The sequence below is a fragment of the Triticum urartu genome, chromosome 7A (genome assembly GCF_056163025.1).
Source record: "Triticum urartu cultivar PI428250 chromosome 7A, HENAU_Tu73, whole genome shotgun sequence".
Classification (NCBI taxonomy): Eukaryota; Viridiplantae; Streptophyta; class Magnoliopsida; order Poales; family Poaceae; genus Triticum; species Triticum urartu.
In genome coordinates, this window is record NC_141879.1 from 39,912,840 (window position 1) to 39,937,068 (window position 24,229).

General features: G+C 46.3%; 3 pseudogenes; 1 reads left to right on the forward strand and 2 right to left on the reverse strand.

The window, feature by feature from the left end:
- Positions 1 to 7,034: 7,034 nt before the first annotated feature.
- Positions 7,035 to 7,173, reverse strand: LOC125526114 (small nucleolar RNA Z247; annotated as a pseudogene).
- Positions 7,174 to 12,240: 5,067 nt separating this feature from the next.
- On the reverse strand, positions 12,241 to 15,413 carry LOC147957453 (large ribosomal subunit protein mL101 (rPPR4) pseudogene; annotated as a pseudogene).
- A 2,729-nt stretch (positions 15,414 to 18,142) lies between these two features.
- LOC125517754 (small nucleolar RNA Z247) lies at positions 18,143 to 18,281 on the forward strand (annotated as a pseudogene).
- Positions 18,282 to 24,229: the final 5,948 nt, after the last annotated feature.

Genomic DNA, 24,229 nt, shown 5'->3' on the forward strand with positions numbered 1-24,229 from the left:
ACCCCCACCACACTCGTTTCGCCGACCGCCATCGCACCGAGGCCATGGATCGAATTCCGCCGGAGACAAAGGCGTTGTACGAGCTGTTGCGGGCGAATTTTGACACCGCCCTCGCCAAGAGCTCCTCCAAGCAGAACGAGGCGATGGTGACCGCGCTTGCTAAGCTCAACACCAAGTTGGACCAGCTTTCGGGGTGGATCGATGACGTCAAGCTCTCCCTCAGCGTCGACCTCGATGAGGTCCGTTGAGAAATTGGGGTCGACCGCGCTGCTGCCACACCGCCTCCGTCACCGCGAGATCCGTCTGCCAGCAAACAGCCGGTGCAGGGAACCACTGTAGCTGGATCTGATGGATCGGCCCTCAAGTATGTTCCTCCACAGGCCCGAGGTATGCATTCAGAGGACAATTCTCCCAGGCATATCAGTACATCATCAGAGAGTTCCCATCAGTTTGTTGTTGAGGAACTTGGGTTTGGCCCTCAGATTGAGTTACCTAGGTTATGGCAGACTCGATGTGAGGATTATTTTCGTTTCTGAACCACACCGCAGAGTAAGTGGGTTTCCTGTGCTTCATCCTTGTTTGATGGAGCACACAATGCATCTTGGTCAGAGGTTTTTAGTTTGTTGATGTCTCGCTTTGGCCGTAATAAGCATCAAAATTTGATGCGTCAGCTGTTTTCTATTCGTCAGACTAGCACTGTCGAGGAGTATGTTGAGCGGTTTTCAGAGTTGGTCAATCAATTGACTACTTATGAGGATCATCCAAATACAATGCATTATGTGACTCGTTTTATGGAAGGATTGACACCTGTAGTGCGTATGTTGGTTGGTATTCAGCAACCACTTGATCTGGATTCTGCGTATGCCTTGGATTTGTTATCAGATGAATTAACTAATTCATCGGTACAACCCATTCCATTTGTTTCTTGCTCACCATCGTCAGGGGTGATCGGTTCGAGTCGTTCAGGTTCATCTAAGCCTATGGAGGAGAAGAAAGTGGTTGACTCTGCTAAGTTATCTGCAACTGAAGATCGATGGTCATCTCTCCGTGAATTCAGGAGGTCCAAGGGGTTGTGTTTTGTTTGTGGTGAATGTTGGGCTCGAGATCACAAGTGTAAGCAGGAAATTAAGTTGCATGTGGTTCAGGAGATGTTGGAATATGTGCAATGTTGGCCTGATGATCTTAGTAACTCAGAGGAAGATACAGTTAGTGAGGCTAATTCTATGACACTGTCTGCAACTGCTATTGGTGATCCTATTGTTCCTGTTGTATCAACTATGAAGCTCAGAGTTCAGTTACAAGGGCGTACACTGTTCTTTTTGGTGGATTCTGGTAGTTGTCACACTTTCATTGATGCAGTTGTAGCTAGTTCCATGTCAGGTGTTTCTGATATGCCAGTTTCCATGGTTAGAGTGGCTGATGGTAAATTAATCCCTTGTACCAGCCAATTGAAAGCAGAACAGTGGTCTTCTGGTGGTTACCGTTTTACTAGTCATTTTAGGGTTTTCCCTTTGGGAACTTATGATGGCATATTGGGCATGGATTGGCTTGTTGCTCATAGCCCTATGCAGGTGGATTGGGCTGAACATTGGATTTCCTTCCAGAAGGATCAAATTTTGGTCACATTGCTTGGTGCAGATGCTAGTCCTCAGTTTAAGCTTTATGGAGTTATCATCAGGCCTCTCACTTTATTGCTCCAAAAAGGAGTGTATTTCCATTGGACAGATGTTGAACAACAGTCCTTCTTGGCACTTAAGGAAGCTCTTGCATCAGCAGCAGTGTTAGCTCTTCCATATTTCTCAAGAAAGTTTATTGTGGAAACAGATGTTTGTGATGTGGGCATTGGAGCAATTCTCATGCAAGATTGTCATCCTTTAGCATATGTTAGTAAAGCTTTGGGCCCCAGAAATCAGACTCTTTCTGTTTATGAAAAAGTGTATCTAGCATTGGAGACAGTATCTGTAGTTGTTCAGAGGAGTTTAGCCAGTTTGTCTAGCCAGCGTTTGCACATAGTTTGGCAACAAAAAGCTTTGACTAAGTTACTTGGCCTTAGTTACACCATTTTTTATAAAAAAGGAGCCGAGAGCGAGGCTGCTGATGCTTTATTTAGGAGACCTCACAGTGCACAGGAAGTGCTCCCTGAACTTCATCATATTTCCTCTGTTCAACCATTGTGGTTGGATGACATTATTCAGAGTTATGTTGATGATCCTTTCTCTGCTGCATTGTTATAACGGTTGGCACTTCATCCTCAGTCTGATAAGAAGTTTTCTTTGAGGGCTGGAATTTTGTGCATTGGTCAGTGTATTTGGGTTGGGAACAAACCTCAATTGCATCATAAGTTAGCTAGTGCTTTCCACGACAGTGCAATTGGTGGACATTCAGGTTTCCCTATGACTTACAAGCATGTGAGGCAGCTGTTTCGCTGGGCAGGTATGAGAGGTTTCATTAAACAGTTTATGCAACAATGTTTGATCTATCAGCAAGCTAAACCTGAATGTATACCATATCCTGGATTGTTGCAACCTTTGCCGATTCCAACCTTGCCTTGGGAAATGGTGACCGTGGATTTTGTTGAAGGTCTCCCTACATCTGGCAGGTATAATTGTTTGTTTGTGGTTATTAACAAACTGACTAAATATGGCCACTTCATTCCTTTGCATCATCCTTTCACTGCTCTGTCTATGGCTGAGGCGTTTCTGAACTCAGTTTATCGCCTCCATGGCATGCCATTATCCATTGTGTCAGTGTGAGAAAGGCTGGGAACGTCGTGCCTTTGCCAGGGCCGACGGCTTCGTGTTTATATGCAGGGTCACGACCTCCCTGATAGCGTACAAGTTGTTGGGATTACAAACTTGGAGAATAAGAGATAGACTAAGAGATAGATATCTAGTTTAACAGGAAAATAAACCATAACAGATTCCTAGTCTATCCTACGCTAGGAGCTTCGGTTCTTAATCCCTTGGCGCATACGATGAGGGCTGTCACGTTGTCTAACACCCTCCCTTAATCACAACTTCGCAAGTTGAGATTATGCTTGAATTCTTCAAGATTTCTTGTAGGTAAAGCCTTGGTGAAGCCATCTGCAACCTGGTCCTTTGAATGCACAAAAGGAATTTCCAATTGTTTATTAGCAACACGTTCTCTTACAAAATGGAAATCTATCTTAATGTGTTTTGTCCTTGCATGAAAGACCGGATTAGCAGACAAATAGGTGGCACCAAGATTGTCACACCATAAACAAGGAGCCTGAATGTGTTTTATACCAAGTTCTCTTAACATGGACTGAACCCAAATGATCTCTGCTGTGGCATTTGCCAGTGCCTTATATTCAGCCTCTGTACTCGACCTTGATACAGTTGCCTGTTTCCTTGCACACCATGATATAAGGTTGGGTCCAAAAAATACTGCAAACCCACCAGTAGAGCGTCTGTCATCTAGACAGCCTGTCCAGTCTGAGTCAGAAAAAGCACTGACAAGTGTAGATGAGGACTTGCTGAATGTGAGACCAAGATTCATAGTATGCTTTACATATCTCACAATACGCTTTGCAGCTGTCCAATGAACTGTGGTAGGTGCATGAAGAAACTGGCGCACTTTGTTAACAGCAAAGGAAATGTCAGGTCTTGTCAGAGTAAGATATTGAAGTGCTCCTACTAAAATTCTATACCTGGTACTGTCCTCTTGATTCAAAGGATCTCCTTATGTAAGAGACAATTTTTCTGTGCTAGACAAGGGAGTTGGAACAGGCTTACACCCTTGCAAACCAACCCTTCTTACCAAATCATTGGCATATTTTTCTTGGGAGAGATGAAGACCATCCTCAAGTTTTCTTACTTCAATCCCTAGGAAGAAGTGCAAGTCACCCAAATCCTTGAGAGCAAACTCAGCACTCAGATCCTTCAACAATCCTGCCACTGCCTCATCAGATGAACTAGTGACAATAATATCATCAACATAGATAAGCACAAATATAGATGTATTTGCCTTTCTATAAATAAATAGTGAGGTATCTGATTTTGATGGAACAAATCCAAGTGCTTGTAACTTTTGACTGAGACGTGAATACCATGCTCGGGGTGCCTGCTTCAGTACATAAAGAGCTTTATCAAGTTTACAAACATGAAAGGGTGAGTTTTTATCGACGAACCCAGGAGGTTGTTTCATGTATACTTCCTCTTCCAGAACATCATGAAGGAACGCGTTCTGTACATCTAGCTGTCTGAGACTCCAGCCCCTGGAAACAGCAATAGATAGCACAAGACGAATAGTAGCAGCCTTGACAACAGGGCTAAAGGTATCTTCATAGTCGATGCCATATCGCTGTTTGTAACCCTTAGCCACAAGTCTGGCTTTATACCGATCAATGGTTCCATCAGACTTCCTTTTAATTCTGTAGACCCACTTGTAGTCAATTAAATTTTTACCTCGTGGTGGGGGAACCAAATGCCACGTTTTGTTCCTCTGAAGCGCCACATGTTCTTCTTCCATAGCTTTCCTCCACCGTGCATCTCCTAGGGCCTCATCCAGGGTGCGTGGTTCACCTGTGTAGCATGCAAGACCAAACTTGGTTTTATAATTTATAGGTTGAAGCACTCCCTTTTGTAGACGCGTGCGTGGAAGGCGTGGAGAAGAAACAGGCACAGAAGATCCAGGCGAATCTGCATCAGCCGATCCCGAGGCGGATTCTTCTGGTGTTGCAGCCGCATCGATTTCGGTGGGATTTTCTGCGGCTGCTGTAGACGACGGAGCGGGCGCTGGAGGCACAGAATATCCCACACCAGCTCATGTGGCCGCGACAGAATCAGCCTTGGATCGCGCGCCTGGGCCCCTGGCCGAATCAGCACCGAGTCCCGTGCTGATTTGCTGGCGGCGAGCGTAACAGTGAGGCCCGCTCGCGGGCCAGCGGCCCCCGGCCTGCCGCGTGGGGGAGCCAGGTTGGCGCAGGCTTGGCGGAGCGTCTGGGCCGGTCGGTGGAGACCACATGGCGGCTGCGGAGTCGTCGCTGCGGCCCCTGGTAGGTGCGCGTGCGGGCGACGTGTTTCCTGGGTTGCCGCCGTCCTGCTGCCGCACGGATCCCGGGGCAGATCCGCTGCCAAACTGCTGTTGCGCCGATCCCGAGGAGGATATGTCCCCCAGGGTTTGACACATAAAATGTCATCTGTTTGGGTTGATTTCTACATCATTTTCAACGATTTCTTCACTGTTTTCTTCGTCTGCTGCTGTATCTGCATCATCATAGGACTCATGCACAGGGTTATGAGGATTAGTCAATGTATGATCATCACAATTATTTTCCCCCCCATGATCAATACCGGAGAGGTGCGATGGAAGAAGGAGAATTTCTTTCCTAAGGAGTGCACCGGCATTGGGATGAAGATCAGCAAAAGGAAATTTGGTTTCATCAAACACGACATCGCGTGAGATGTAGACACGTCCGGTGGAGACATCGAGGCACTTGACTCCTTTGTGTTGTGCACTGTATCCGATGAAAACACATTGTTTAGATCGATACATGAGCTTGCGGTTGTTGTATGGTCTAAGATTGGGCCAACAAGCGCAGCCAAACACGCGAAGATAATTGTAGTCTGGCTTGACATGGAGGAGTCTTTCAGTGGGGGTGTCATTATTAATGACATGACTAGGCAACATGTTTATGAGGTGAACTGCCGTAAGGAACGCTTCGTCCCAAAACTTAAGCGGCATGGATGCTCTTGCTAGAAGAGCGAGGCCAACTTCTACGATGTGTCTGTGTTTGCGTTCGGCTGACCCATTCTGTTGATGGGCATGTGGACACGACACATGATGAGATATGCCAAGGTTTTGGAAAAATGAGTTTAGCTTCTCATATTCGCCTCCCCAATCAGATTGGAGGGCGATGATTTTGGTGTCAAATTTCCCTTCAACGAGAGCTTGGAAGTTAAGAAACACTTGAAACACGTCGGATCTTTTCTTGAGAAGATAGATCCAAGAGAATTTGCTAAAATCATCGATGAAACTCACGTAATATGTATGTCTACCAACAGAAGTAGGGGCAGGTCCCCAAACATCAGAAAAAATGAGTTGTAGTGGTTTGGTAGAAATACTAGTAGAAATTGGATACGATAACGGATGACTTTTAGCTTTCTGACATGAATCACAAATTGTTTTGACATCACGCTCTCCAACATATGAGAGTTTATTCTTCCTAAGCAAACGTTCAACTAAAGGAAAAGCTGCATGCCCTAATCGATCGTGCCACCATGTTGAAGATATCTTGGTGGCACTAAAAACTTGTTTATTGGATCTTCTAATCTCCGGAATCAAAGGGTAGAGCCCACGAACGCATCTACCTCGATAGAGCACTTTCTTCGTTGCCTGATCGTTGATCAAAAAATAAAAGGGGTGAAACTCAAGGAAGACATGATTATCGATAGCAATACGATGAACGGAGAGAAGATTTTTGTTAGCACTAGGGACATGCAAAATTTTCCGAAGGTGAATTTTCCTATGAGGGGTATTAATGATTGTGTGACCAACGTGACGAATCTTCATACCTTCTCCACTGGCAGTGTGGATGTGGTCCTTGCCGCGGTACTTCTCACGCATGGTCACCTTCTCGAGTTCACCGGTGATGTGGTTGGTTGCGCCGCTGTCCACATACCAGTTTGTGTCCACTTCATATGAGCCATCAGCAGCCCCGGCCACCTTCTCATCTGAGGATGAGTCACCGTCATCATCATACCTGTACCAACAGTCTTTCGCTGTGTGGCCAGGTTTACCACAGATCTGACAACGTGTGGCGTCGGGACGCTTGTTGGAGGAGTTACGGCGGCCGCCCCTGTTGTTGGTATAGGAGGGCCGGCCACCATTGCCGCGAGAGTCGTCGCAGTCGCCGCGATCAACGCGGTCGCCACGGGTGTTGTTGTTGTTCCCCTTGCCGCGGGTTGGCCCGCGGTAGCGTGAGCCGCCACCTCGGCCGCGCATGGCGGCGTTGGCGGAGGACTTGAAGCCGCCACCACCTGAGTTTGTGCCCTGGAACAGCGCCACCCTTTGATCGAAGTTGCTCATCTGAGCATACAGTTCATCAAGGGTGACGGGCTGAGTGCGGGCGTCGAGGGCGGAGACAAGGGGTTGATACTCCATGTCGAGGCCGGCCGTGATGTAGGAGATGAGCTCGTCGTCGTCGAGTGGCTTGCCTGCAGCAGCAAGCTCGTCGGCAAGGGAGCGCATGTGCGCGAAGAAGGCCGCTACCGACTGGTTTCCCTTCTGTGCGTTCGCAAGTGCGACGCGGATGTTGTTGATGCGGGATAGCGACTGAGACGAAAACATGTTCGCCAGCACTGTCCAGAGCTCGTGTGCATGGCAGATCGAGGTCACCTGCACGAGTACCTCCTTGGAAAGATTGTTCAGAAGATAACCAAGTACCTGCTGATCTTCCCGGAACCAGATCGGATGAAGGGGGTTTGGTGTGGTCGTCTCCTTCCCGTCCTTGTCCTTGGTGACGACGGTCTTGGCTGGTTCCGGCGTGGTGCCGTCAACATAGCCATAGACGCCCGCGCCTCTGAGCTGCGGAGTGATTTGTGTGCGCCAGAGGATGAAGTTTGTGTGGGTAAGCTTCTCGGTAATTTGGCCGGTGAGCGTGGAGTTGGATGAGCTGGAGGATGCCATGGCGGAAGCTGGTGCGATGGAGGGCTAGGGCTAGATGAATGGAAGAGTTAGGCTCTGATACCACGTGAGAAAGGCTGGGAACGTCGTGCCTTTGCCAGGGCCGACGGCTTCGTGTTTATATGCAGGGTCGCGACCTCCCTGATAGCGTACAAGTTGTTGGGATTACAAACTTGGAGAACAAGAGATAGACTAAGAGATAGATATCTAGTTTAACAGGAAAATAAACCATAACAGATTCCTAGTCTATCCTACGCTAGGAGCTTCGGTTGTTAATCCCTTGGTGCATACGATGAGGGCTGTCACGTTGTCTAACAGTCAGATCGTGATCGTGTGTTTACTAGCCTTTTTTTAATGAATTGTTCACTAAGACAGGCACCTTGCTTCGTATGAGTTCTGCTCGACATCCACAGTCAGATGGGAAAACGGAGCGTGTGAATCAACAAGTGGAGTGTTTCCTCGGATGTTTTGTCAGTGCGCATCCTGCTCGCTGGGCACAATGGATACCTTGGTGTGAGTTTTGGTATAATACAAATTGGCATTCAGCTACGGGGCAAACACCATTTGAGGTAGTTTATGGGCAAGCCCCCCGTCACTTTGGCATTTCTAATGACACAATTCAGTCTGAGGATTTGGAACAGTGGCTTCATCAGCGCAAGGTGGTTTTGGATTCAGTCGAACAGCATTTGTTTCGTGCTCAACAGTGAATGAAAGCTCAAGCTGATAAACATCACATTGAGCGTTCATTTGAAGTTGGGGAATTTGTGTTTCTGAAGCTGCAACCATACTTACAGTCATCTTTTGCTCCGCCCGCTAATCATAAGTTGTGTTTTAAGTTTTATGGACCCTTCCAAATCATTGCTTGTGTGGGAGAAGTTGCTTATGAATTGGCTTTCCCTGATTCTAGCAAAGTCCATCATGCCTTCCATGTTTCATTGTTGAAGAGGGTCTTGGCTCCTGATTGCAAAGCAATTCCTCAACTGCCTTCCTCTGATGCTCATCTTCAGGTGCCTGCGAAAATCCTACATCAGCGAGTGGTCCGACGCGGTTCTAGCTCTTTGGTTCAAGTTCTGGTTCGTTGGAGTGATTCTTCTGACGAGCTTGCTACCTGGGAAGATAAAGAGATGCTGAAACAGTTGTTTCCGAGAGCTCCGGCTTGGGGACAAGCCGTTTCTAAGAAAGGGGGAATTGTCAGCGATCAAGCCATTGGAAATGCATCAGAAGAGCGCCAAGAGAAGAATCATGTGACGGGCCGGCCCAAAAGGGAGCTTCGCTGACCCGCTCGGCTCGCTGGGCCGGAATGGGCCTTGTTGGAGTCGCCCACTACTTAAGGGGGCGTTGGTGTGTGCGTAGAGGCAAGCGGTGGCGTATGGCTAGTTGGCCGAAGGGCTTGCATGTGAGATTGTATCTTCTTCCTCGATCCCCTTCTCTCAAGCTTGTAGCTCGGATTTGAATTCTATGGCTGAATAGAGAGAGAGAGAGAGAGAGAGAGAGAGAGAGAGAGAGAGAGAGAGATCCCCTTAACAATACCCCACATCTACAAGTTAAGTCCTCCTCCGCGCACCTTGGCATGCTTCTTGGGAGCAACGACCTTGTCAACAATGTCATGTATATGCACTGTAACATATGCTTTGATCACAGCATTTGGATATTTCAGTTTAAGCTCCATGAGAAACTGGCACACAACACATCTCTCCTAAAACTCATGAACTTTGTGAATTTTATCCTTGATGTAAAAATAATTAATTAATAATACAGATAAGAAGAGCCGAGATGACAATGTGTACAAAATAGAGAAAAGGAGGTTCTTCTACCTTAACATCCATGTCTTGGCAACTGAGTTTTTTCCGTGTTTGATCTTCCATGGCTTCTATGGCCACTAATTTACACCGACGATATCTGCCCAGGTGTTCGAGAAAGCAGTTTGCAAGATCATACTCATTGCTAACCAACTTATGAGTCATGAAGAAATACGTTGCTGAATTCACCATGCTTCGCTTACAGAGCAAACCACAGTTAAACTAAGAGCTGGTACCTCCTTGTAGGTTTCTTCTTTCGCGATCCATGGACAAAGATTATGATTGACACAAGTAGGCTTAAGTTTTACAGAGTATGGTCAGAATTGGCTGGGTACTCCGAATGGAAGGACTTCAAAAAATGCACGGTAAAATAGTCTGAATATGGAAAATGCCAGAAAGCCGTGTCTAGATAATTTCCTACGCTCCACCGTCAGTTAGAAAGAAAAAAGATGATGTACAACTCGTCTCTCGGTGAAAAATGAGCTGATATATTAGTTTGGTAGCCAATCGCCGGCTTCCCTAAGGATTCATCTTTAAATTGATATATTATTTGCTTCAGCCGGTGGCGGCCACTGCTTCATGCCATTGGTAAACTGCGAGAGACGTTTGACGGGCTGGAAGGGGTCACCGGAGACCTGAGCTCTGAGCTGGTGGTCGACGGGACCATGGTAGGGAGCCTGGCTAGACTACGAGAGAAGCTAACATGGTGGTCTAGTAGAAACCAAGCAACCATGTCTGCTGCAAGGTCTCTGCAATGCCAGTTGAGGCCCTACCATTGAGGCTGGTAGCTGCTATGGTCCTCACACTTGCAATATCTAAGGAGCATCACTGTTAACCTAAAACTCTAGATATTTGATAACAATCGACAGGTAATCGTAGTTTGCAGTTTAGACGCAAGCTGCGAGTCAACAGAGGCATACAGACACAGATGATCAAGACAGGGCATCCTTTGATTGTACAGATAGAAGTTTGTATGGTAAGCACAGTATGGTACATATGAGAAATGATCTGACCTAATTTAGAGGGAAGTGGTTATTATCCACATTGTATACACATTTTACCATCATTCTTCTCTGTTGTAATCAATCAAAAAGCATGCACATCTATCTAGCCAACACGAGGAAGGTTCACGTAGACCATGGCTAGAAAGGTAGAAACCAATCAACCATGTCAGCTGCAAGGAACAGCTGTCGATTTAGGGAGTTCAATTGCATGCTTTGGCTTGGAAATTTGGATTCCAGTTGATTTGAGCTTAATGCCTGCATCAATAGTGTATGATGAATTCCTTCATGCTCTTATTGTGTTATGGTCATGCTAGTTAACTCTTCATGAAATAGACTCCATTCAGTAGCATCACACTTTCTGAGCTGCTAAGTTACCTATTTTACTCCTTTTTTTGTTTGTGTTCCTTTGGTTGTGTGACTTTTGATGTGCATTTTTTCTAGTGAGGTGAGATTTTAGAAGAAACTGAAAAGGATATGTAAGTAGTTCGAACATGGAAAATTTGGTGGCTTTAACCAGCTGCCCCACAGGCCAGCAAGGTTCGGGTGTAAGACCGAAGCTCCAATGGGTGGCTGCAGAGGAGCGAGCTGCTCCATGAGGAAAAGTAAAAAGAATAGAGACAGAGAGGAAGCGTAGGGGAAAAGGAGGAAGCAGGTGACCATGGTGGAAAAGGGAGAGAAAAAGGAAGAAGCCTCCTATGGTTGCTCAATTTTGCTTTCACATATTATGAATAAATGATTCCATTTAATTAGGAATTTCCAAATGCGCTTGTGATAATCCCATATACCAAAGCCTGACCAGCGGCCTTGGCAGGTTTTTTTTTCCTACTCGTTGTTTCTCAAGAGACGTCATCCAGACAAAATAAGTACAGACATCTGGTAGAACATCATCAGCCTTCATGTCCTGGATTATGCTAGGAACCTTATCAGGTTGGTTAACCTTCATGTATGGTGTCATTAAGCTGTTGTAGGACTTCGCAGTGAAAACAAAGTTGAGCTCCTTCAATAGTTAGCAAAAGGATTTATTTTTATGTTGGATGTGTTGCTATCTATTCAGAATGTTCGGGCAGTTCCGAAGCTGCAATGTTCCCAAAACAATCTGGAGGGACATGGAACCATTCCGGCAACCTTAGTTAAAATATGTGTGGCACCACTAACAGAAAGCCTCACCCGCTCAACCCTAAATTTCTGATGACTTTTAAGCACTTCCTTCACTTCTTCAAAGAGCGGGCCCATCGCAGATAATCGCTCAACAGCTACGAAAGGATCTGACAGGCAAGAAACAATGATTTCCATGTTGTGCACAGTAATTTTCTTGAAGTGCCAATTTTGCATTCAAAGTTGTGACAGGTCTTCACAAGTTTTTACAATTCAGACGCACTCACACAGGTGCACTTATCGAATACCTGCCACATAACCATATATAATTCAGGGTAGCAAAGTATTCATTCATGGCAGCTCCTATCACATATTTAAGGGCATTGCAGTCACAGACTCATAGTACATGAATTCAATTTTTGTTTCAAAATAAGCAAAGCATGTATAGTTCATTCGTTACCGAAGACAAGACCACAATACAACTAAAGAGCAGAGTAATTCAAACAGCCAAACTAAAAAGCAGAGCACTTGCAACAACCCAAGCACTGAGATGGCGTGCAGAAGCAGCCAGCGAACAAAAACAAATGGCAGGCTAACATTTCAGTATACATTCTGGCGTTACAGGTTTTGCGGAAGAAAACAGCTGAAAATCTGAAACCACCCTGCTGGTTGTTATTGAGATGAAACAAAGTGGGATGCTAAACAACTAATCAATCAACACAGATGGAATCGACCAGCTTGTCAGTTTCCTCGTTGAGTTCCACGTTTTCGATCTTCAGACGGTGTCGCTTCCCGGGGAACTTCTTCCCAGCCGCCGCATACGTCCGTGCCAGCGGCTCAAACACCACCGTCCCCAGATCTTTCTGCACCCTCTTTAGCACCTCGACAAAACTCTCAGCGCCGTCCACGTCTTTCTTCTTCTCAAAGTTGCCAATCAAGGTCTTGGTCACGTCATGTGGTGGCACCCAAATCCTGCAGCTGCTGTGTCCCTTCTTGATTGCACGGTCGGTGCACCAATGGGTATTCTTCAGATCCCCTACCTTGAGATAGTGCTCCATGAAAATCTCCCACGTCTTCGCGTTAAGCCTTCCTCCGCGCATCTTGGCACGCTTCTTGAGAGCAATGGCCTTGTCAAGCATACCCTCTGTAACGTATGCTTTCATCAGAGCATTTGCAACCCGGATGTCGTATTTAGGACGTTTCAGGTCAAGCTCCTCTGTTCCCTTGTCCTCTGTTTCCTTAACATCAGAATCATTATTAGATGCCTCGGTTGAAGCTTCTTCTTCCAACTTAGAAGTTTCAGTTGTCACAGCATCAGTTGCTTTAGTCTTAGGTGGACGGATATACCGGGCTTCCCACTCTTTGAAGCAGGCCTCAGCAGCAGGCAGATCCTTCAAGTTCGCAAGAACCTGAATCATGTTAAGATAGCTCATGTTTGCCTTCCTAGGATTATTCCGCTTCAATGACCGCCAAACACGATAAACTTCCACTAAATTCTGTGTTCGCCCATACAGTGTAATGAGGAACTGGTAGGCTTCAAGATCATTGCCAGTGTTGCGCTTCTCAGCCTTCTCAGTCATCAACTCCTTGCAGTAACAGTTGAGAAGAGCGGCATATGTGAGATGTGTTTTACAAGTTTGTGGGAGGTCCATGAAGTACTTCTCAGCAGCATGAGGCACAATAAACAATAGAAGGGGTAACTTCACTAACTATAGCAGAAATAAACAATAGAAGAACCTATGTGCATTTTACGCGCTAGTTCATTTGGCACATTATCATAATATAAAATCAAGGAATAAATCTCAAAGAGAACTAACTGTTCCTACCAAATTTATTCCCGAGAACTTGAGTGGTGAAAATAAAAAAAATGACTTTGCCTCCTGAAGAAATGAGCTGAGATATTAGTTTGAACTAAAATGGTTATTATTACCCGTCCATATACTTGTGATAGGCATGTGGACAACTAAAGATTATGCATAGCTTAGCTCACAACACTATTACTCCTTATGAGATGTACACCTTTCAGAGGCATCACGCTTAACGTGTTGCTGTAACCAGCGTTTGAGCATTGCCCACTCTGCCTCTTTATATATCTCCTAGCCGCATGCGCCTCTTCTGTTGGGTTCCTTTTGGTTGTCATCAGATTATGAGTGTACACTAATACTGAACTTCTAATGTGTTTTCTTGCCGTTGAGTTGAGATTTTAGAAAGAACTGAAAGAGAATTTGGACAATGTAATGGAAGGTCGCAGGTTCACCAAGAAAGCAGGAAAATTCAATAGGGAGATGTTCCGTTGCAAATCCAGGTTGTGTCCTCGAGAAGTGCTCGGTTTGTATCACTTGAAGTGCCTGCAGAAAAGTGCAGTTAATCCGTTTAGAGTGTGTCCCATCAAGAAGCACTCAGTGTGTGTGCATTGAGATACAATGTGTGTAGAGTGGGGCTACCTGATTCACTTTTTCCTCGTCCGGAGTGATTAAACAGCGTGAGTGATACTTCTTCCTCAAAATTATGACGAGAACATAAAAAAGCAAAATTACCCATCTATAGAATGTTTATAAGATGAATTTGACACCTTGCATGAACGCAATCACCAAGTATTTCTAAATTGTTTATTTTGAGCTCTGAGCCGGTGGTTGATGGACTCATTCACCGCGCCTCAAATTAGAGATTCAAAGGGCATTGCAGTGAAAGTACATGAACTTAAACTTTGATTCTAACAAGCGAAACATGTAGAGTTCATTCAGTCGACGGCAGTACAACTGAAAATCAGAGCATTTGAAACAATCCAAGGATTGTGGTGGTGTACAGAAGCAGCGACGAACAGAAACAAATGGTCAGGCTAAATCTCAGCCTTACATCCTGGCGTTGCAGATTTTGCAGAGAAGACAGCAAAAATTCTGAAACCACCCTCATGAGATTGGCACGTGAACAACTGAAGATTATGCATAGCTAGCCAACATGAGGAAAACTTTTACTCCTCATGAGCAGCACACCGTTCAGCAGCATCACACTTATCGTGTTGATCATCAGGTTCTGTAACCTTGTTTTGAACATTGCCCACTCTGTTTCTATATCTCTAGACCATCAACATCTGCCCGGGTTACTTCTGTTGGTCATCAGGTTATGAATGTACACTCAGTACTGAACTTTTGATATGGTTTCTTCCTGATGGTTTGAGATTTTATAATAAACTGAAAGAGAATGTGGGCAATTGGCGGTCTGGAGGTGCGTCTAGGTATGCCCACGGACAAACCAGGAAAAAAATAACAGGAAAATGATCCGTTGAAAATCCAGCATGTGTCCCATTGAGAAGAAGCCCAGCAAAAATTGACATGATTCTCTCTCATGCAGCAGGGCGTCTGTAATTTTCATGGTTGACATGCTCCTGTTCTCCGGTGGCACTGCATTCTGGGTAAAGTGCAAGAGGTATTTCAAACAACTGAAAAGCAGAGCATTTCAAACAGTGCACAGATCTTGGTGAACCAAAATAAATGCCAGCATAAAATTTCAGAATACATCCTGGCGTTACAAGTTTGGCTGAAGAAAACAACATATAATCTGAAAGCATCCTGTTGTCTGTTATTAAGACGGAACAAAGTGGGATGCTAACCAATTAATCCATCAACAGTTTCAGTCGCTAACTTGGCGGTTTCAATCGCTAACTTCCACATTTTTTTATCTTTAGACGGTGTCTCATGCCACGGAACTTCTTTCCAGACGTTGCGTAAGTCCATACCAACGGTTCGAACACCAGTAACTCAAGATCTTTCTGCAACTTCTTTAGCACCTCCACGGATTTGTCGGCTCCGTCTACGTCTTTCTTCTTCTCAAAGTAACCCATCAAGGTCAGTGCACCATCAGTATCCATGTCCGCGGGCAACTAAGATTTCTCTGTTTTCACCTTCCATTGTTTCCATGGTCGCTAATGTACACCGATGATAACTGCCCAAGTCTTTGAGAAGGCACTTGGCAACATCATATTCATCGGTAACCAAACTATCACTTGTGAAAAAATATGTTGCCGGATTCATCAGGCTTCACTTACAGAGCAGACTGCGGCTAATTTTAGAGATCGTACCTCCCTGTAAGTTTCTTCTTTCATCATCGCTGGACAGAGATTATGACTGAAATAAGAAAGCTTATCTTTTACAAAGTATGTTCAGAATTGGCTTGGTACTTCAAAAGGAAGCACTTGAAGAAAATGCCAAAAAGCCGTTTCTAGATAATTTCCTCCGCTCTATCAAGTTTGAAAGAAAAAGAACGAAATACAAACAAATTTGCCTCCTAGCGAAAATGGGCTGAGAAATTTGTTCAAAGTTCCGAACCTAAAAAGGCATCTATCTTAATGCAGAAGGACACGTCATCCAATGGAAATGGGCTGAGTCTGATAATTACTCCATGGCTTCTGCGTACGCTTGCCAAATCCATGGGGCATCAACTTCTCCAAATTGTGGAAAGAACCTACGTCCAGCCTAAATTCAAATTCTTCCTGTGGTTGAGGGTAAGAAGCCTTGGTGAGTACTGCACACTTTGTGATCCAGAACTGGAGAATGCCACTCGCAGACTGGGCTGACGAGCTGAAACTGTTGATTCATCCGAGAAAGTTTGGTAGCCAATCATCGACTTCCCTAAGCAATAACGATCTCCAACTCCATAAGCTCCATTCCTTTGACGACTATCTAAATGATCCCCTCCTTCAAGAGTAGTCAGATTATTTCTTATATTAGTTTATTTTGTTTTTGTTCTCTTGCCAGATTTTCTCTGTCAACTTCTTGTAACAAATTCCTTCATGTTAACTGAATTAGTACAACACCTACCATTTTATCCCTAAATAAATGAGTGTTTACCCCCAACATATTCATGTGATTGGCATGTGAACAACGGGAAATTATCTGCAGGTGATCAACACGAGAAACAGTAATTGGTACTCCTGATGACCTACACACCATTCAGGACAGGAGCATCACACTTATCACATTGCTAATCCAACCGAAGTTTCGAGAATTGCCCACTAGATCTGTCTCTTTATATATCTCTGAACCATATGCACCTTTTATGCTGGCTTCATTTCGTTGGTCATCAGGTTATGAGTGAACACTCATTACTGAGCTGTAATATGTGTGTTCTCAGCTGATAATGAGATGAAATTTTAGGAGAAACTGAGATTAAAATGTAGTCAATGCAGTATCGTGTGTTGGGTGAGTGACAGCTGAGAAATCATTAAAATTTGACAAGAAAGTGTGGTGCTGCAGATTCAACATCCATGGACCTGATTCTGTGACAGACTTTCTGTCCCATTGAGGACAATGCAAGCCTGCAAAATGGAGCTAATTTTGTCCCAGGATGAAGGGTTCAGTTTGTTCGAGTGAAAGAGTGTGAACTTTGTCTGCTAGATAAGCACACAGTATGTCCGTCCAGATGTAATTCATCATTTGCTTGTTCCATGTAACTCAAGAGCGTGACAATATGATACTGAGTGTGTCAAATTTTTATTTCCGTATTCTCTCTTATGAACTTTGTCTCCTAATTAGGAACCTCGTCTCATCGGAACTTTGTCTGATTGACAAGCAAAAAGTTTGTAGAGTGGAGGCCAGTATGTAATTCATCATTTGCTTGTTCCAAGTAATTAAACAGCGTGGCAATATGATACTTCTTCCTCCAAGAGAGAATATGAAAGCGAAGTTATCCGTCTATACAATGTTTATATTTGTCATCCGTTAAGGCAAACACCCGATCTTTCTCGATTGTTTATTTCGCACTGTTTATATACATCTCAGAACCGGAGTCTGTTAAACAACATGTGTACGTGACAGGAGAAACCCTCACCGCACGGATCAAAGGTTGTAGCGACAGAACCTTGTAGCGTAAGATAGACAAGGAGTTTGTTAAAGTTTATATTCTTGTTGTAACTTGAAGATCTATCTCTAGCCTATTCCTTGCTTCCCAAGATTGTAATCTCAACTACTTGTACGCTATCAGGGAGGTCGCGACCCTGCATCATATAAACATGAAGCCGTCGGCCCTGAGAAAGGCACGACGTTCCCAGCCTTTTCACATGGTAATCAGAGCCTACCTCTTCCATTCATCTAGCCCTAGCTCTCCATCACAGAAGCTTCCGCCATGGCCTCCTCCAGCGCATCCAACTCCACCTTCACCGGCCAAATTACCGAAAAGCTCGCCCACACAAATTTCATCCTCTGGCGCACGCAAATCACACCGCAGCTCAGAGGAGCAGGCGTCTATGGCTACGTTGACGGCACCACGCCGGAACCAGCCAAGACCGTCGTCACCAAGGACACGGACGGGGTGGAGGAGTCCACATCGATCCCCCTTCATTCGATCTGGTTCCGGGAAGATCAACAGGTACTTGGCTATCTTCTGAACAATCTTTCCAAGGAGGTGCTCGTGCAGGTAACTTTGATCTGCCATGCACACGAGCTCTGGATAGTGCTGGCGAACATGTTTTCGTCCCAATCGTTGTCTCGCGTCAACAACATCCGCGTCGCACTTGCAAACGCACAGAAAGGCAACCAATCTGTTTCGGCCTTCTTCGCGCATATGCGCTCCCTCGCCGATGAGCTTGCTGCTGCAGGCAAGCCACTCAACGACGACGAGCTCATCTCCTACATCACAGCCGGCCTCGACATGGAGTATCAGCCCCTCGTCTCCGCCCTTGACGCCCGCACCCAACCTGTCACCCTTGATGAACTGTATGCTCAGATGAGTAACTTCGATCAAAGGGTGGCACTGTTCCTGGGCGCGAACTCCGGTGGTGGCAGCTTCAAGTCATCTGCCAACGCTGCCCTGCGCGGTCGAGGTGGTGGCTCATGCTACCGCGGGCCAACTCAAGGCAAGGGGAACAACAGCAACAACTCTCATGGCGACCGTGGTGAGCGCGGTGACTCCCGTGGCAATGGTGGCCGGCCCTCCTACACCAACAACAGGGGCGGCAGCCGCAACTCCCCCAACAAGCGCCCCGATGTTGTACGATGCCAGATCTGCAACAAACCCGTCCACACCGCGAAGGACTGTTGGTACCGGTTTGATGATGATGGTGACTCATCTTCGGATGAGAAGGTGGTCAGAGCTGCTGATGGTGTTGGGGAACGTAGTAATTTCAAAAATTTCCTACGCACATGCAAGATCATAGTGATGCATAGCAACGAGAGGGGAGAGTGTGTCCACGTACCATTGTAGACCGAAAGCGGAAGCGTTAGCACAACACGGTTGATGTAGTCGTAAGTCTTCACGATCCGACCGATCAAGTACCGAACGCACGGCACCACCGAGTTCAGCACACGTTGAGCCCGATGACGTCCCTCGAACTCCGATCTAGCCGAGTGTTGACGGAGAGTTTCGTCAGCACGACGGCGTGGTGACGATGATGATGTTCTACCGACGCATGGCTTCGCCTAAGCACCGCTACAGTATTATCGATGTGGGCTATGGTGGAGGGGGGCACCGCACACGGCTAAAAGATCAAACGATCAATTGTTGTCTTTGGGGTGCCCCCGTATATAATGGAGCAAGGGGGGAGGTGCGACCGGCCAGGAGGAGGCGCGCCAGGAGGAGTCCTACTCCTGGTGGACTCCCACCAGGAGTAGGACTCCCTCCCTTCCTTGTTGGATTAGGAGAAGGGGGAAAGAGGAGGGAGAGTGGAAGGACAGGGGGGCACCACCCCCCTCTCCTTGGGAATCGGCTTGCCTGCTCCCTCCCCATGCTCCCATCCGTGCTCCCACTTCATCCTACGGCTGTCTTTTTCTCTTTTTCCTTTCTAATCTAATAATCTCCCCCCTGATTTTAAGGGGTGGGGCCGAGCCTTATTTTGTTCCAATCAAATCATGCCACGTATGCGGGAGCACAGATGGGAGCACGCTGGGGGAGCAGGCAAGTCTCGTCCCTCTCCTTGTCCTATTCGGACTAGGGGGAGGGGCACGCGGCCCTGCCCTGGCCGCCTCTCCTCTTCTCCACTAAGGCCCACTATGGCCCATTAAGCCCCTGGGGGGTTCCGGTAACCCCTCGGTACTCCGGTAAAATCCCGATTTCACCCGGAACACTTCCGATATCCAAATATAGGCTTCCAATATATCAATCTTCATGTCTCGACCATTTCGAGACTCCTCGTCATGTCCGTGATCACATTCGGGACTCCGAGCAACCTTCGATACATCAAAACTCATAAACTCATAATATAACCGTCATCGAAACTTTAAACATGCGGACCCTACGGGTTCGAGAACTATGTATACATGACCGAGACATGTCTCCGGTCAATAACCAATAGCGGAACCTGGATGCTCATATTGGCTCCCACATATTCTACGATGATCTTTATCGGTCAGACCGCATAACAACATGCATTGTTCCCTTTGTCATCGGTATGTTACTTGCCCGAGATTCGATCGTCGGTATCCCAATACCTAGTTCAATCTCGTTACCGGCAAGTCTTTTACTCATTCTGTAATACATCATCCCGTAACTAACTCATTCGTTATAATGCTTGCAAGGCTTAAGTGATGTGCATTACCTGAAGGAAATATGCCCTAGAGGCAATAATAAAGTTATTATTTATTTCCTTATATCATGATAAATGTTTATTATTCATGCTAGAATTGTATTAACCGGAAACATAATACATGTGTGAATACATAGACAAATAGAGTGTCACTAGTATGCCTCTACTTGACTAGCTCGTTGATCAAAGATGGTTATGTTTTCTAACCATAGACATGAGTTGTCATTTGATTAACGGGATCACATCATTAGGAAAATGATGTGATTGACTTGACCCATTCCGTTAGCATAGCACTTGATCGTTTAGTTTGTTGCTATTGCTTTCTTCATGACTTATACATGTTCCTATGGCTATGAGATTATGCAACTCCCGTTTACCGGAGGAACACTTTGTGTGCTACCAAACTTCACAATGTAACTGGGTGATTATAAAGGTGCTCCACAGGTGTCTCCGAAGGTACTTGTTGGGTTGGCGTATTTCGAGATTAGGATTTGTCACTCTGATTGTTGGAGAGGTATCTCTGGGCCCTCTCGGTAATGCACATCACTTAAGCCTTGCAAGCATTGCAACTAATGAGTTAGTTGCAGGATGATGTATTACGGAACGAGTAAAGAGACTTGTCGGCAACGAGATTGAACTAGGTATTGAGATACCGACGATCGAATCTCGGGCAAGTAACATACCGATGACAAAGGGAACAACGTATGTTGTTATGCGGTCTGACCGATAAAGATCTTCGTAGAATATGTGAGAGCCAATATGAGCATCCAGGTTCCGCTATTGGTTATTGACCGGAGACGTGTCTCGGTCATGTCTACATTGTTCTCGAACCCGTAGGGTCCGCACGCTTAAGGTTTTGATGACAGTTATATTATGAGTTTATGAGTTTTGATGTACCGAAGGAGTTCGGAGTCCCGGATGAGATCGGGGACATGACGAGGAGTCTCGAAATGGTCGAGACGTAAAGATTGATATATTGGACGACTATATTCGGACATCGGAAAGGTTCCGAGTGATTCGGGTATTTTTAGGAGTACCGGAGAGTTACGGGAATTCGCCGGGGAGTATATGGGCCTTATTGGGCCATACGGGAATAGAGGAGAGAGGCAAAAGGAAGGAGGCGCGCGCCCCCCTCTGGTCCGAATTGGACAAGGGGTGCAGCCCACTTTTCCTTGTTCCTCTCCCCCTCTTTCCTTCTCTCCTACTCCAACAAGGGAAGGAGGGAGTAGGACTCCCCCCTTGGCGCGCCCTCCTCCTAGGCCGGCCGGCTCCGTCCCTTGCTCCTTTATATACGGGGGCAGGGGGGCACCCCACAGACACAACAGTTGATCATTGATCTCTTAGCCGTGTGCGGTGCCCCCCTCCACCATAGTCCTCGATAATATTGTAGTGGTGCTTAGGCGAAGCCCTGCGACAGTAGAACATCAAGATCGTCACCACGCCGTCGTGCTGACGGAACTCTTCCCCGACATTCTGCTGGCTCGGAGTCCGGGGATCGTCATCGATCTGAACGTGTGCTAGAACTTGGAGGTGTCGTAGTTTCGGTGCTTGATCGGTCGGGCCGTGAAGACGTACGACTACATCAACCGCGTTGTGCTAACGCTTCCGCTTTCGGTCTACGAGGGTACGTGGACAACACTCTCCCCTCTCGTTGCTATGCATCACCATGATCTTGCGTGTGCGTAGGAAATTTTTGAAATTACTACGCTCCCCAACAGTGGCATCCGAGCCTAGGTTTTATGCGTTGATGTTGTGTGAGAGTAGAACACAAGTGAGTTGTGGGCGATATAAGTCATACTGCTTACCAGCATGTCACACTTTGGTTCGGCGGTATTGTTGGATGAAGCGGCCTGGACCGACATTACGCGTATGCTTACGCGAGACTGGTTCTACCGACGTGCTTTGCACACAGGTGGTTGGCGGGTGTCGGTTTCTCCAACTTTAGTTGCACCGAGTGTGGCTACGCCCGGTCCTTGCGAAGGTTAAAACAGCACCAACTTGACAAACTATCGTTGTGGTTTTGATGCGTAGGTAAGAACGATTCTTGCTCAGCCCGTAGCAGCCACGTAAAACTTGCAACAACAAAGTAGAGGACTTCTAACTTGTTTTTCCAGGGCATGTTGTGATGTGATATGGTCAAGACGTGATGAGATATAAGTTGTTGTATAAGATGATCATGTTTTGTTGAAGTTATCGGCAACTGGCAGAAGCCTTATGATTGTCTCTTTCTTGCATAAGATGCAAGTGCCAAATAATTGCTTTACTTTATCGCTATGCGATAGCAATAGTTGCAAGGGCAATAGTTGGCGAGACGACCATGTGACGACACATTGATATAGATCAAGATGATGAAGATCATGGTGTCATGCCGGTGACGATGCTTTGGAGATAGAGATCAAAGGCACAAGATGATGATGGCCATATCATGTCACATATTTCGATTGCATGTGATGTTTATCTTTTATACATCTTACTTTGCTTAGTTATGACGGTAGAATTATAAGATGATCTCTCACTAAATTTCAAGATAAAAGTGTTCTCCCTGAGTATGCACCGTTGCCAAAGTTCGTCGTGCCCAGACACCATGTGATGATCGGGTGTGATAAGCTCTACGTCCATCTACAATGGGTGCAAGCCAATTTTGCACATGCAGAATACTCAGGTTAAACTTGACGAGCCTAGCATATGCAGATATGGCCTCGGAACACTGGAGACCGAAAGGTCGAGCATGAATCATATAGTAGATATGATCAACATAATGATGTTCACCATTGAAAACTACTCCATTTCACGTGATGATCAGTTATGGTTTAGTTGATTTGGATCACGTGATCACTTAGATGCTTATGTTGGGTTTCGTAGTAATTTCACAAAATTTCCTACGCACACGCAAGATCATGATGATGCATAGCAACGAGAGGGGAGAGTGTTGTCTACGTACCCTTGTAGACCGCAACGGAAGCGTTGACGCAACGTAGAGGAAGTAGTCGTACGTCTTCCGATCCGACCGATCCAAGCACCGTTACTCCGGCACCTCCGAGTTCTTGGCACACGTACAGCTCGATGACGCTCCCCGGGCTCCGATCCAGCAAAGCTTCGGGGATGAGTTTCGTCAGCACAACGGCGTGGTGACGATGATGATGTTCTACCGACGTAGGGCTTCGCCTAAGCACTACTACGATATGACCAAGGTGGAATATGGTGGAAGGGGGCACCGCACACGGCTAAGGAACGATCACGAAGATCAACTTGTGTGTCCTAGGGTGCCCCTCCTGCCTCCGTATATAAAGGATCCAAGGGGGGGTGCGGCCGGCCTAGAGGAGGCGCGCAGGAGGAGTCCTACTCCTACCGGGAGTAGGACTCCCTCCCGTTCCTTGTCAAACTAGGAGAGGTGGAGGGAGAGAAGGAAAGGGGGGGCGCCGCCCCTCCCTCCTTGTCCAATTCGGACTAGGGGGAGAGGGGGTGCGCGGCCTGCCCTGGCAGCCCCTTCCTCTTCTCCACATTAGGCCCATAAGGCCCATTAACCCCCCGGTGCTCCGGTTTTATCCGAAACTTCCCCGGAACCCTTCCGGTGTCCGAATATAGTCGTCCAATATATCAATCTTTATGTCTCGACCATTTCGAGACTCCTCGTCATGTCCGTGATCACATCCGGGACTCCGAACTAACTTCGGTACATCAAAATGCATAAACTCATAATAACTGTCATCGTAACGTTAAGCGTGCGGACCCTACGGTTCGAGAAAAATGTAGACATGACTGAGACAAATCTCCGGTCAATAACCAATAGCAGGACCTGGATGCCCATATTGGCTCCTACATATTCTACGAAGATCTTTATCGGTCAGACCGCATAACAACATACGTTGTTCCCTTTGTCATCGGTATGTTACTTGCCCGAGATTCGATCGTCGGTATCCGATACCTAGTTCAATCTCGTTACCGGCAAGTCTCTTTACTCGTTCCGTAATACATCATCTCACAACTAACTTATTAGTTGTAATGCTTGCAAGGCTTATGTGATGTGCATTACCGAGAGGGCCCAGAGATACCTCTCCGACAATCGGAGTGACAAATCCTAATCTCGAAATACGCCAACCCAACATCTACCTTTGGAGACACCTGTAGAGCACCTTTATAATCACCCATTTACCTTGTGACGTTTGGTT